Source organism: Alexandromys fortis, unplaced genomic scaffold (genome assembly GCF_014885135.2).
Source record: "Alexandromys fortis isolate MF-2015 unplaced genomic scaffold, M_Fortis_MF-2015_v1.1 scaffold_27, whole genome shotgun sequence".
Classification (NCBI taxonomy): Eukaryota; Metazoa; Chordata; class Mammalia; order Rodentia; family Cricetidae; genus Alexandromys; species Alexandromys fortis.
The window spans coordinates 12,232,747-12,245,017 of NW_026067952.1; the positions used below are offsets into that span (position 1 = coordinate 12,232,747).

The following is a 12,271-nucleotide window of genomic DNA, read 5'->3' on the forward strand; positions in this document are numbered from 1 at the left end:
GTGTGTGTGTGTGTGTGTGTGTGTGTGTGTGTGTCTTGGAGGCTGAGGTAGGAGTGGAGCCAGGCCAGGGAAGAATGATCTGCCGGCCCAAGCAGACGTGAGAAACACTGGAAATACTTTGGAGGGAGGGGTCCCCACTTCTCTTTGCTCTCCACTTCTTCCTCAGAGGGTCCAGTCTATCTAAAAGACTTAAGCTCACAAAAGTAGTAAGTAATGAAACACCTTTAAGGGTAATAGAAGATTCTAGTATTTCAGGGAGTTGGAGAAACTCAAGACTTTCTGCCCAAGTTAGTGGGCAGAATCTGGATGCATGGGGGAGAGGGTTCCCCTTCCTTCTGACTTTCTTGGCATAGAATTCTCCACTTCTCAAGGGAACCATGTGATCACAAATTGGGAACTTTCCAGGACAGTTTCAGTTTTAAACCATTTTAGCCTATTGTCCTTTAAAGTACTTATGAGGCCACATGCCCTGATTTTGTTATGGAAAAAACCATAAGCACAGTTGTAGCTTAGAGCATTTCCTGGCTGGCAGAGACTACATAATCTGGACCTTCCCTGGCACCTCAGCATTGTGGCATTTGGAAGAATTGTCGGAACTCCACCTAAGAAGTTTTAGCTTGCAGGTGAGAGAGAAAGGCTGGGTGATTTCCTGGGAACAACTTGATTCTGAAGATCCCAAAATGTACAAAGGCTGACCCTTGTCATGGACTGGCTCAGACCCCTGCCTCCGGGCCTCCACGCTTCAATCCCCAGTGACTTTAGAGAGCTTCCGGCTCTTCAGAATTCTGTCTCACAACAACAGTAAAAGTGCCTGCGGTACAGAACAGTCTTTTTTGTTGTGTTTTTTGAGGCAGGGTTTCTCTGTATAGTCCTGACTGTCCTGGAACTTGTTCTGTAGACTGGGCTGGTCTCTAGAGATACACTTGCTTCTGCCTCCTGAGTGCTGGGTGTTAGGTTTCAAACATGGTACAAATAGCTGAGGTGGGGCTGGAGAGATGGCTCAGAGGTTAAGAGCATTGGCTGCACTTCTAAAGGTCCTGAGTTCAATTCCCAGCAACCACGTGGTGGCTCACAACCATCTGTAATGAGATCTGGTGCCCTCTTCTGGCCTGCAGGGATATATGCAGGCAGACCACTGTATACTTAATAAATAAATAAATATTTAATAAAGAAATAAATTTTTTTAAAAAAAGAAAGAAATGAACTTAGGACTGGCCTATAAAAACAGAAACTTTTGCATAGTTTCTGGGATTTGTTCCATGTGAAATATTGATTTATTTTGTCTGTGTTGAGATGGGCTGATTTAACTCTTGGAAAAATAAAGCTGACCCTCAACATTAATTCATTGCCAGTAGATAGTACATATATAATACTTAAATTGGTATTGTGTACATTGTGAAATTATCAAGGCAAACCCAGTATTGCTAACAAAAAGACAGTCTGAGCTAGATCTCTGTGTTCATTGGGTCATTAGACACAACGTTTGTGTTGTGACAGAAAACGTTCTTATGGCATACTCCATAGTGTGGTGACGTTAAGTCACTGACAGAGCAACATGGTGAAAGTATTGAAGACTCTATTTTGTATGGTTTTTCAAATACTTTTTTATTTCTCTTTTCTTTCCCTTTTTAGCATGCTGTATAAATGCTACACCACCACACTGGATTTCACACCCTCTTCTTGTATGAGAGGTAATGTTCACTGACCATTAGATAACATCCTATGGAGGTTCCAGAGCCTCTACGACATTGATGTAGTTCACAGTTTTAAAATTTGAGTCAGTTCTTCTCTGTGATGGCAATGCTTGTCATATGCCAAACACAAATTTTATTTGTGATGTCTCAAATAAAAGTCTAGTTATTATTGTATTATTTTCAAATAGCTGAGTGTGTGTTGTGTGTATATATATATATAATGTGATGCCATGTATGTGTACATATATGATGGTATATACATATCACATTATATATCATCAGTCTAGATACTCGAGGCGTTCATTCTCTCTCCTGTTTCTTTGACATGTTAAATGTTTATCAAAGTACAGGATCTTGTAGAACTACTACCATGGTCATGCTCAAAATGATTTTTTTAAAGTAGGGGTGAGGTTGGGGAATGGGGAGGTTGAGGGTAGAGGAGGGGCTCCCAAAGCCTGAAGCATCCCCTGAAACACTTCCTTGCTTCTGTCCATTTTCCTAAATCAGACAGTTATGAGGACTTTCGTTATTTGGTAAATGCTTCCCTAACATGGGCAGAGCTCTAGGGTTGATCCCCATTGTCACATAGACCAGGTGTGCTGAAGCGTGACTATAACCACAGCACTGAGGAAAGGGCAGCAGAGGGGTCAGGAGTTCAAGGTCATCCTTAGCTCCATAGCAAGTTTGATGTGAGCCTGGAATTCAAGAAATCCTGTCTCAAAAAGTTTCTTACACTGTTATGCTGCAATTTATTGATTTTCAAATGTTAAGTGAGACCTAACAGAGGAGTCAGTTTTGTGTTTCCCTCCCCTTAGCCTCCCGATATTAACATTTCATGTTTTTTATTAAGCAGATGCGTCTAGCCTTATGACTTTGTAAGCGTGGCTTGTTTTAAGTCGGTTCTGCATTACGGTTGTATTTCCTGGTCTGCAGTTTTTGTTCCTGGAATAAATACCCCAGTTTTTGATTTGCCACTTTTAATGTTATTAACCATTCATTCTCTCAGAACCTGAAAGAGAAATGTAAAAATGCTTGAGCTCCTTTCAATGCGGTCAAGCATCACAGATTTCCCACCAGGCTTAATTGAAAAGCTTCCCCAGGATTATCTATCCTCCAGGCTGCCTGGTCTGTCCCGGGGCTGGCTGTGGGATGGCATCTTAGGACTTGCTTTTCATGCTTCCCTAGGCTCACCCTGTTCCCTGAGGCCTTTGCCTTCCTGTTTTGTTTTAGTGAAATGCATCACTCGGCAGTACCCAGAGAAAAGTTATATGTATGTGGAGGAGACACTTTTTCAAATCATTGCATTGTCTGGAAAGATCTTTATTTATTCCCCAGACTTGACTGATAATATGGCTGAGTAAAGATCTAGGTTGAAAAAATAATTTTCTGGCTGGAGAGATGGCTCAGAGGTTAAGAGCACTGGCTGCTCTTCCAGAGGTCCTGTGTTCAATTCCCAGCAAGCACATGGTGGCTCACGACCATCTGTAACGAGATCCAGTGCCCACTTCTGGCCTGCAGGCATATATACAGACAGAACACTGTGTACATAATAAATAAATCTTTTTTAAAAATTTCTCTCAGAATTATAAAAATACTTGCTTCATTGTCTCCTGGTGACCAATGTTACTGCTAAGAAATATACAACTCTTGGGGCTGGAGAGAGGGCTCCACAGTAAAGAACCTGTATTGTTCTTGCAGAGGACGGGCGTTCTGATCCCCGCACCCACATCTGAGCAGTTCACAGCTACCTTCACCTCCAGTTCCATGTGATCCCATGCCCTCTTCTGGCCTCTCCAGGTATTGCACTCAGATGCACAAGCCTACACTCAGACACACATATACTCATTACTAAAAAATGGGCTGGTCATGGTGACCCATACCTTTAATATCAGCACGTAGGAGGCAAAAGCAAGTAGATCTTTACAAGTGTGATGCTAGTCTGGTCTACATAGCAAGTTCCAACTCTTATTGCCACCATTTGATAAGCAGTTGTGAAGTGTGAATGAGAATGATGGTCCCCATAGGATCATAGATTTGAATACTTTGTCACTCGAAGAAGAACTGCTTGGGAAAAATTAGGAGGTGAGGTCTTGTTGGAGGAGGTGAGTTGCTGGGGATTGGATTTAGGGTTTTCAAAAGTCTGGGACATTCCCAGTTAGCTCACTCTGCTCTCTCATGAGGATCAAAAGGTAAGCAAGCCCTCAGCTTTGCTCCAGCGCCACGGCTGCCTAACTACGCTGTGCTTCAGGTGTGATGATCATGGACTCACCCCTGAAACTGTAAGCCCCAAATAAACTCTTTCTTCTATAAACCGTCTTGTTCAGTTCATGCATCTTCTGACAGCAATAGAAAGGTAACTAACACGGGGACCTCGTCTTGTTTCCTGCCTCTTACCATCAAGACTGCCTCGTTTCCTGCCTCTTACCATCAAGACTGCTCTATCTTATCTACATGTGTAGAAGTGCTGTGATGCTGCTGCGGGGTCTTACATTTGTCCCCTTCCCGTCCTTATCCTGGGCCCTCAGCAGCCTCCGCCACTCTGGAGACTCACGCCCTTCACTGACATCTCTTGCCTCTCCCCCACTTCCTCTTTATTGTGTTACTGGAGAGCTGAATGTCTCTTTAAGAGTTTCCTTTCATCCACATCTTCCCATTTCTAGAACGCCTGTTCATCTAGTTATGGATTTACAATTTTTCCTTTTATTGTTTGCTTCTGTTCTGCTTTCTGAGAGATTTTTCCCAGTTTCATACATTAATTCTATGAGGGCTGAGGCCACAACTTAATAATAGGGTGTTTGTTCAGCATGCAGGAGGTCCTGAGTTCAGTCTCCAGTACTTCCAGGGATGCAGAGAGGAAGACGTTAGGGCTGGGAGATGGCTCAGCAAGCAAAGTGCCCTCTGCATAAGGACCTGAGTTTGGATCCCCAGGACCCACATGAGCACATGTAATATAATCTCTGTTTTCTTCCCCAACATGCCTGGAAGCTCCAGAATCTGGAGCTTTCCTAGTTCTGCTTTTTCAGAAAATAAGTCAATGTTCAAGATTCTGCAAGGGGAAAGAACTTATCAGTGTTTTAGCCTCCTCTGAAGACCTTCTTCCAACCCATCCTCATCTTCCACACCCCACAGCACCTCTGCCTCTGTAGTATCTGCTAGACCCAGTTCTCAATGCCTTGGTGTTGTGCAGCACAGTCTTTCCTGTCCCTTATTCTTTTTGTTTGTTTGTTTGTTTTGCTTTTGTTTTTGTTTGCTTTTTCGAGACAGGGTTTCTCTGTGTAACAGTCCTGGCTGATGCAGGATTCCCCTCTGCATGTTGTGAATATGTCTTATTATCATTTTTTAATATAGAAGTTGCTTTGGCCTGTGGCAGGGTAGAATAGATCTAGGTGGGAACACTAAACTGAATGCTGGGAGAAAAGGGGCAGAGTCAGGGAAATGCCATGTAGTTACCGAAGGAGACAGATGCCAGACAGAACCTTACTGGTAAACCACGAGCCTCGTGGTAAAATACAAAAATAATAGAAACGGGTTAATTTATGATGTAAGACCTAGCTAGGAATATGCTATAGTCATTGGCCAAGCAGTGTTGCAATTAATATAGTTTCCGTGTGATTATTTCGGGGCCTGGTGGCTGGGAAATGAACAAGCAGTCTCCGCCTACACCTGGCTGTCCTGGAACTTGCTCTGTAGACCAGCCAGGCCTCAAACTCCACCTCCCTCTGTCTTCCAAGTGCTAGGATTAATTAAAGGCATGCATCTGAATTAATTAAACCTGGCATCTTAAAGTATTCTTGTTATACTGCTCTGTATATAGAATTCAGCTTTCTTAGCTCAACTATGATAGTCTATCTTCCAAAAAATAAGTTGATATCCTTCATCTGCTATTGTCTACTTTCTTACCCTCTTTGTCCCTGTAGGCTAGTAATATTGAAAATATTCGTTCAAAGGCCCAGAGCAATGATTCAGCAATTAAGAGCACTTGTTGCTCTTTCAGAGGACTCGAGTTCCATTCCCAGCACCCACATCAGATGGTTCATAACCATAATGCCAATTCCAGAGGACCTGGTGCCCTCTCTGGTCTCTGTAGGTACCAGGCATCCATGTGGTGCACACACATACATGCAGGCAAAATACTCATAAAATAAAGTGAATGAACATAACTTAAGAATTAAAAACTAATTTGTTTTCAAGACAGGGTTTCTCTGTGTAACCTTGGCTGTCCCAGAACTCACTCGTAGACAAGGTTGTATTTGAACTCACAGAGATCCACCTGTCTCTGCCTCCCAAGTGCTGGGATTAATGGTGTGTGCCACCACCACATGGCTAAACCCTAAAGATTTGAAAACTGTATTCATTCACAGTTATTTGAATGATTCGGGAGTAAAAGCAGGGAGCAGCTTGTGTGTTGTTCTGCCCACACATCATCAGAATGCCAGGCTGTCAAGATGCTCAGACTTCTCGCCTATTAAAACAATGAAAAAGAGTGAAGAAAGGGGAGCACAGAGATGAAATTCTGCTCCCACGAGACTGATTCAGAAAGGGAAAGTGTGAGAAACTGCTGTGCCTGCATCCAAGTTCTGAGTGCTTACTGCTTGCCTGACTGCCTGTGTCCTCATCTCTAAAAAGGTGCTGATCACCCTCCACAGTCTAGTTTACTTGTTCGACCGAATGTGCATTAAATATGTGTCATTTATCATGAACTCAATACAAGTAAGGATAGAGAAGTATATTTTGAAATAGCACGGCTAGCATGCTTACTCTGGGGTCTGACACTTAATTGCTATTCAACTGATGTTAATCCTTTCTCTTGGCCTCCTCGCTCTTTGAACAGGAGCATGAGAATCCTGGATTTCCATTTCCTCAATTAATGCTAAACCACATGATAATTAGTATCTCTGACCATCAATCGTCGTCATAAAAACTGTTTATTTGCTGTTTCCTAGAGCCAAATTATAAGGTGTGTAACCCAAATTGAGGGGGTTTAGCATACACATCCTTTGAAGTGGTCACAAGCTTCGGCCGAGGCACCTTTAGAAGCATTGGTTATGAAATAAGACGCGAAACGTGAAATGAGTGTAAGACCTGGGATACTGGAACGCTGGGAAAACTGCTAATCAAAATAGCGTCCTAAGAATTGTTTCTGTTTGTTTTTGTATAATCTTTATAAAGACCAGAACTGTCAGGCATATTATCCTGATTTAAAATGAAGCAACAAGCACACTGAGTAAAGGAGGGAGTAACCAAAAACTGTAATCTTGGTCTTTTGACATTCTTTTATGTGTCCTTTTAATATATATATATATTACACATATTATTAATTTATTCCTCCCCCCCCCCTCTCTCTCTCCCTCTCCCTGTGCAGACACATGTGCTTGCTGTATACCCACAGAGGCCAGGAGAGGGTATCAGATCCCTGGGAGCAGGCAATTGTAAGACACTTGATGCAGCTACTGGGAACTGAATGCTGGTCCTCCACAAGAGGAGCAAATGCTCTTAACCACTGTGCAATCTTTCCAGATACTTGTTCTGTGCCCTTTAAGGTGTGATAAGAGTCAGCAAGATGACTCAGTGTGTAAAGGTACTTGCCATACAAGTCTAACAACCTAGGTTCAATCCCCAGAACCCACATAAAGATGGAAGGAGAGAGCTGACTTCTGAAAGTTGTCTTCAGGCACATCCATGCCTAAATATACACACATTCACACATATCATAATACATACATACATAAGATATACAATGATAAAATAAATTTAATTTTTAATGTGGTACAATACAGATACTACATCATCCTGTCCACTTTTAAGTGCACAGTTAAGTTCACTAGCATCGTTTTTCCTACCCAAAATTCTAGAACTCTTTTCACCCTACAAACTAAAATTTTTATGCATCTTAATCAGCACTATTCCTATCTTATCAGCCCCTGGTAACCAATATGAATTTTATTGCTCTAGGTACTTCATATAAAAGGTTTAAAAAGATATTTGTCTTTTTAAAAGATTTGTTAACATGCCATGCTGGTCATTGTCATGGCTCATGGGTGTCATAGCTGGGTAGGACTGTTAGTTGCTTCTCTCCTTTGGAAGCTTGCATGGTACCTTGTGGTAACATGAAAGTCAGTCCTCAAGAGGAGGCTCTCAGGGTCTCTAGGCACTGTGTCTTTGGGAGCAATAGTGGCCTTGGCAGTTAACCTGAAGCTCTCTGATTTGATTTAAGACACAGTGAAGGCCGGGAAGTTGTGGCACACGCCTTTAATCCCAGCACTCTGGAGCAGAGGCAGGTGGATCTTTGTGAGTTCAAGGCCAGCCTGGTCTACAAGCACTAGTTCCAGGACAGGCTCCAAACTACAGAGAAACCCTGTCTCAAAAAACAACAACAACAAAAACAAAAAAAGGCACAGTGAAGAAGAAAGAAATCATGCCTGGCACTGGAAACCTAGTCAAGTAGACAGTGCTAATCAAGTCAAGGATCTTGAAGAACCTACAACCACACTTTATTAAACCGGCAAAATCCCTACCTACATTACTTATGCCCACAGATAAGTTTCCTCATTACGGAAACGTCTCTTTGCAACAGTCAGAGACCATTACAGAAAATCCCAACTGATCAAAATGCAGGGTTGTGGAGCCCCGTTCCAACGGACACATCTCCTACACCTGACGCTCAGACATCATCAGCAGAGGTCAGAACGGTTGTAGGAACCACAAGCGCAGGGATGTTGTGCCTCCTATGAACATCAGAAGCTACACCCATGCCATCTCACCAGTATGACTGCCTAAACCTGGCCTGAACAAGGGGAACACCGAAAGTCATGCCAAAGTGGATGGGTGAAATCTCATGAGGCTCAATCCTAGACAGAGAACTATGGGAAACCAAGAAGAACCAAGAGCTGGAAAATTAGCCTTTCCCCAGGAAAAGCACACCAGGGAGTTCTCCAAATGGTCAGCCATGAGAACATGTGCATACAAGTACCATTATAGAGAATGAGCGGGTTGTGTGTATGTATTTAGGAAACACACATATAATAATGTAACAACAATTAAAAAGAGACCATGAATTTGAGAGGGAGCAGAGTGGGGGGTGGCATATGGACAGGTTTGAAGGGTGGAAATAGAAGGGGGAAATATATATACATATCAAAAAACATTTAAAAATTTTGTGTGTGTGTATGTGTGTGTGCGCGCGCGTGTGTGTGTGTGTGCAGAAAAGGGTGTCAGATGCCATAGAGCTAGAGTCATACATAGTTCTGAGCCACCTGACATGAGGGCTGGGAATCAAACTCAGGTCCTCTGCAAGGGCAGTCTATGCTTTTAATTGCTGAGCCAATCCCTCCAGCACACCCCCATGTTTGTCTTTTTATAACTGGTTTGTTTCGTTTAGCAGATCGTCCTCAAGGTTTATGCTTGTTGTGGTATACACACACATTGCACAAGCTCCTTCCTTTTAGAAGGCCAGCAATAGACTGTATGCACATACCACAGTTTTGCTTGTCTGTTTGCCTGGTGATGGGCAGCTAGATTGTCTCATCCTTTTGACTACTGTAAACAGTGCTGCTGTAAATGTAGGGGTAGACCCTGCTTTTGGTTCTCTTGGATACATACCCACAAGCAGAACTGCTGAACCATGTGGTACTTTTATTTAAACTTTTTTTTTGAGAAGTAGCCTTACTACTTGTACTGTAGCTGTACAGCGGGTACAGCATTTGGCTTTCCGCAACAGTGCACAAAGCTTCCAGTTTCTCTATATTCTTGCTGGCACTTGTCACTTTCGGACTATGAGTCTTTGGTTTCATTTTCATGGTGGCCATTCTAATGAGTGTAAGGCACAAACTCACTGTGGTTTATTTATTATTTATAACAACTATTTGCTAAAATAGCAAAACATTAAGTATTCTGGATACCACCAACTATTTTTTTTTCTTTTTAATCTTTTGTTTTGGTTTGGTTTGGTTTGGTTTTTAGAGACAGGGTTTCTCTGTGTAATCCTAGCTGTCCGAACTTGCTCTGTAGATCAGGCTGGTCTTGAACTCACAGATCTCTGCCTGCCTCTGTCTCCCAATGCTGGGATTAAGAACATATGCCACCTCCAGACCATCCACTGTTTATGCTATTACAAACTGTCTAGATTTTAAGGCACTTTAGGGTGCATGCTTTTAACATTTATTCGCTATACTTAAATATTTTAGAGCTAGTTGTGAGCACTTGAGAGGCAGAACAATCAGGAGGATCATTCTTCACTGTATATTAAGTCTGGAGCTCGCTTTGGCAACATGAAACTCTATCTCAAAAACTAAAGAAGAAAAAAAGAACTTTACAACCTTGCTGTAAAGAAGAGACAGATGTAGTCTCAAAGATGATGCACTGGTTAGGTGTTGATAAATGCCTATAATTCCAGCACTTGGGATGTGGAACCCATGAGTTCAAGGCTAGCCTGCTCTACATAGTGGGTTCTAGACTAGCCAGAGCCAAACAGAGAGATCCTCTTTTTAAAAAACTAGCAAAAGTATTAAAATGCCTATCCAATAACATTGATAAGTTATAACAGAAAATGGCAAAACTGTGGTAGGCTGGCTTCATTAGGAAAATGCTGTACAAAAGAACTAGTGCCTAAAACCATTTTTGAGAGGGTGGGCTTAAATGATCTAAGATGAGAGAGAATGAAATTCTTCATTTGATTTATTAATTTCTACATTATTTCAGGTCCACTTACTGAACTTCTAATTCATACTGGGCAGTGTATATAGTATGGAGGTTGTCTCTCAAAAGCAAGAAAGACATATGGGTTATGAATAGTGAAAATCTAAGGTGCCGAGTGTGTACAAGGTATATTGAACCCCTCCTTCCAGAGCCCTCTGATCTGTTAAGCATGCTATCAGCTCCTTTTACAGTGAGTCATGAAGGGAGAATATAAAACACATTTTCTTTTTGACTATATTTGTACTTAATCATTCCAAACAGAACACAGCCGGAAGTTCCCTACTGTGTCTTAAAAACTAGGCTGTATTCAAGAATCTAAGATGCTGGCGATTTAGCTAAGAGTCCTCATATCTATCACCTCATTAGAGTTTTTCATTCATATATATGTGCTAGACTTTCGGAAAACAAAGAAAAATGAGTAATACGCAGATCCTACCCTCCAAGACCTCAAAAATACTATCATATAATAAGGGTTGTGGTAGAGTAATAGAAGAAAGGATTTTTTTTTTCAAGACAGGGTTTTGCTGTGTAGCGTTGGAGCCTATCCTAAAACTTGCTGTATAGATCAGGATGGCCCTCTGCCTCCTGAGTGCTGGAACTAAAGGCAGGCGCCACCACCACCTGGCAGAGGATTTTTATCCCCTCCTTGGAAATAAGTGTCCTTTGACCTCTGCACACATGATATGTATGGCATGCATTAACACCCACACACAGAGTAAGTGAATAAATGTAAAAAAATGTTTAAAAATAATTCAAGGTGAAGGTTGAAGGATCATAAGTTTGAGGCTATGTACCAATAAACAAAGAAAACAAAGTAAGCACCAAGAATTTCTTCTCACATTTCTCTCAAATAGTTCCACTCCTGCCACGCACGATGGTACATGCCTTTAATCCTAGCATTCCAGAAGCAGAGGTAAGTGAGTTCGAAGCCAGCCTGGTCTACAGAGCTAGGTCATTCAGCTTACACAGAGAAATCCTGCCCAAGACTGCTTGTGAGGAGCCTCACTTTATCTTCTGTCAAGGTCAATCCAAAGATGAATTTAATCTTGGCGTTATAAAATGTTTTCCATTAATATTTCAGTGCCTTTCCTCACCAACATTAACTTTTGAAGGCCCCATACAATGAAGTACTCACAGCTAAAATGGGGTAAAAAGGTCTAGATTTCTGCGTGGGGTAGTATCACTACCTTACATTTTCAATATATATATATATGTTTTTTGAGACAGCCTGGCCTCAAATCCACAGAGATCTACCTCCCTCTGCCTCCTGAGTGCTGGGATCAAGGGCATGTACCACCATGCCCAGCTCCATAAGACATGTGGGTGATATTTAATTTTTTACTTACTAAGCAAAAAGATAGACTAAAATCCATGTTTTAAATTATTATTATTATTATTATTATTACTACTACACACATGTGCCATAGTGCACTTGTTGTCAGAGGACAAGTCTCAGGAGTCAGTTTCAGGACTGAACTCAGGGGATTAGTTTGTCAGTGATTTAGGCACTGTTCTATTGTTGTGAGGAGACACCATGACTAAGGCAACTTTTATAAGAGAGAACATTTAATTTGGGGTTTACTTACAATCGCAAAGGTTTATTCCATCATCATCTTGGTGGGAAGCATGATGGCATGCAGGCAGCACTGGAGCCATAGCTGAGAGCTACAGACTGATCCATAGGCAGAGAGAGAGAGAGACTGAGGCTAAGACTGGATCTGGCATGGACTCTTGAAACCTCAAACCCACCCCCAGTTATACAAGGCTACATCTCTTAATCCTTATAATCCTTTCAAACAATTCCACTCCCTCATGACTAAGAATTCAAATATATGAGCCTATGGGGGCCATTCTTTTTTTGTTCTCTCTCTCTCTCTCTCTCT

General features: G+C 41.9%; 1 long non-coding RNA gene across 1 annotated transcript in view; it reads right to left on the bottom strand.

Annotated features, from left to right (window-relative positions):
- Positions 1-12,271, bottom strand: part of LOC126506861 (uncharacterized) — a 31,505-nt gene that overhangs the window by 16,100 nt on the left and 3,134 nt on the right. The window contains exon 2 of the long non-coding RNA XR_007593360.1: positions 11,975-12,060. This is a non-coding gene — a long non-coding RNA (uncharacterized lncRNA). The remainder of the gene's footprint in view (positions 1-11,974; positions 12,061-12,271) is intronic.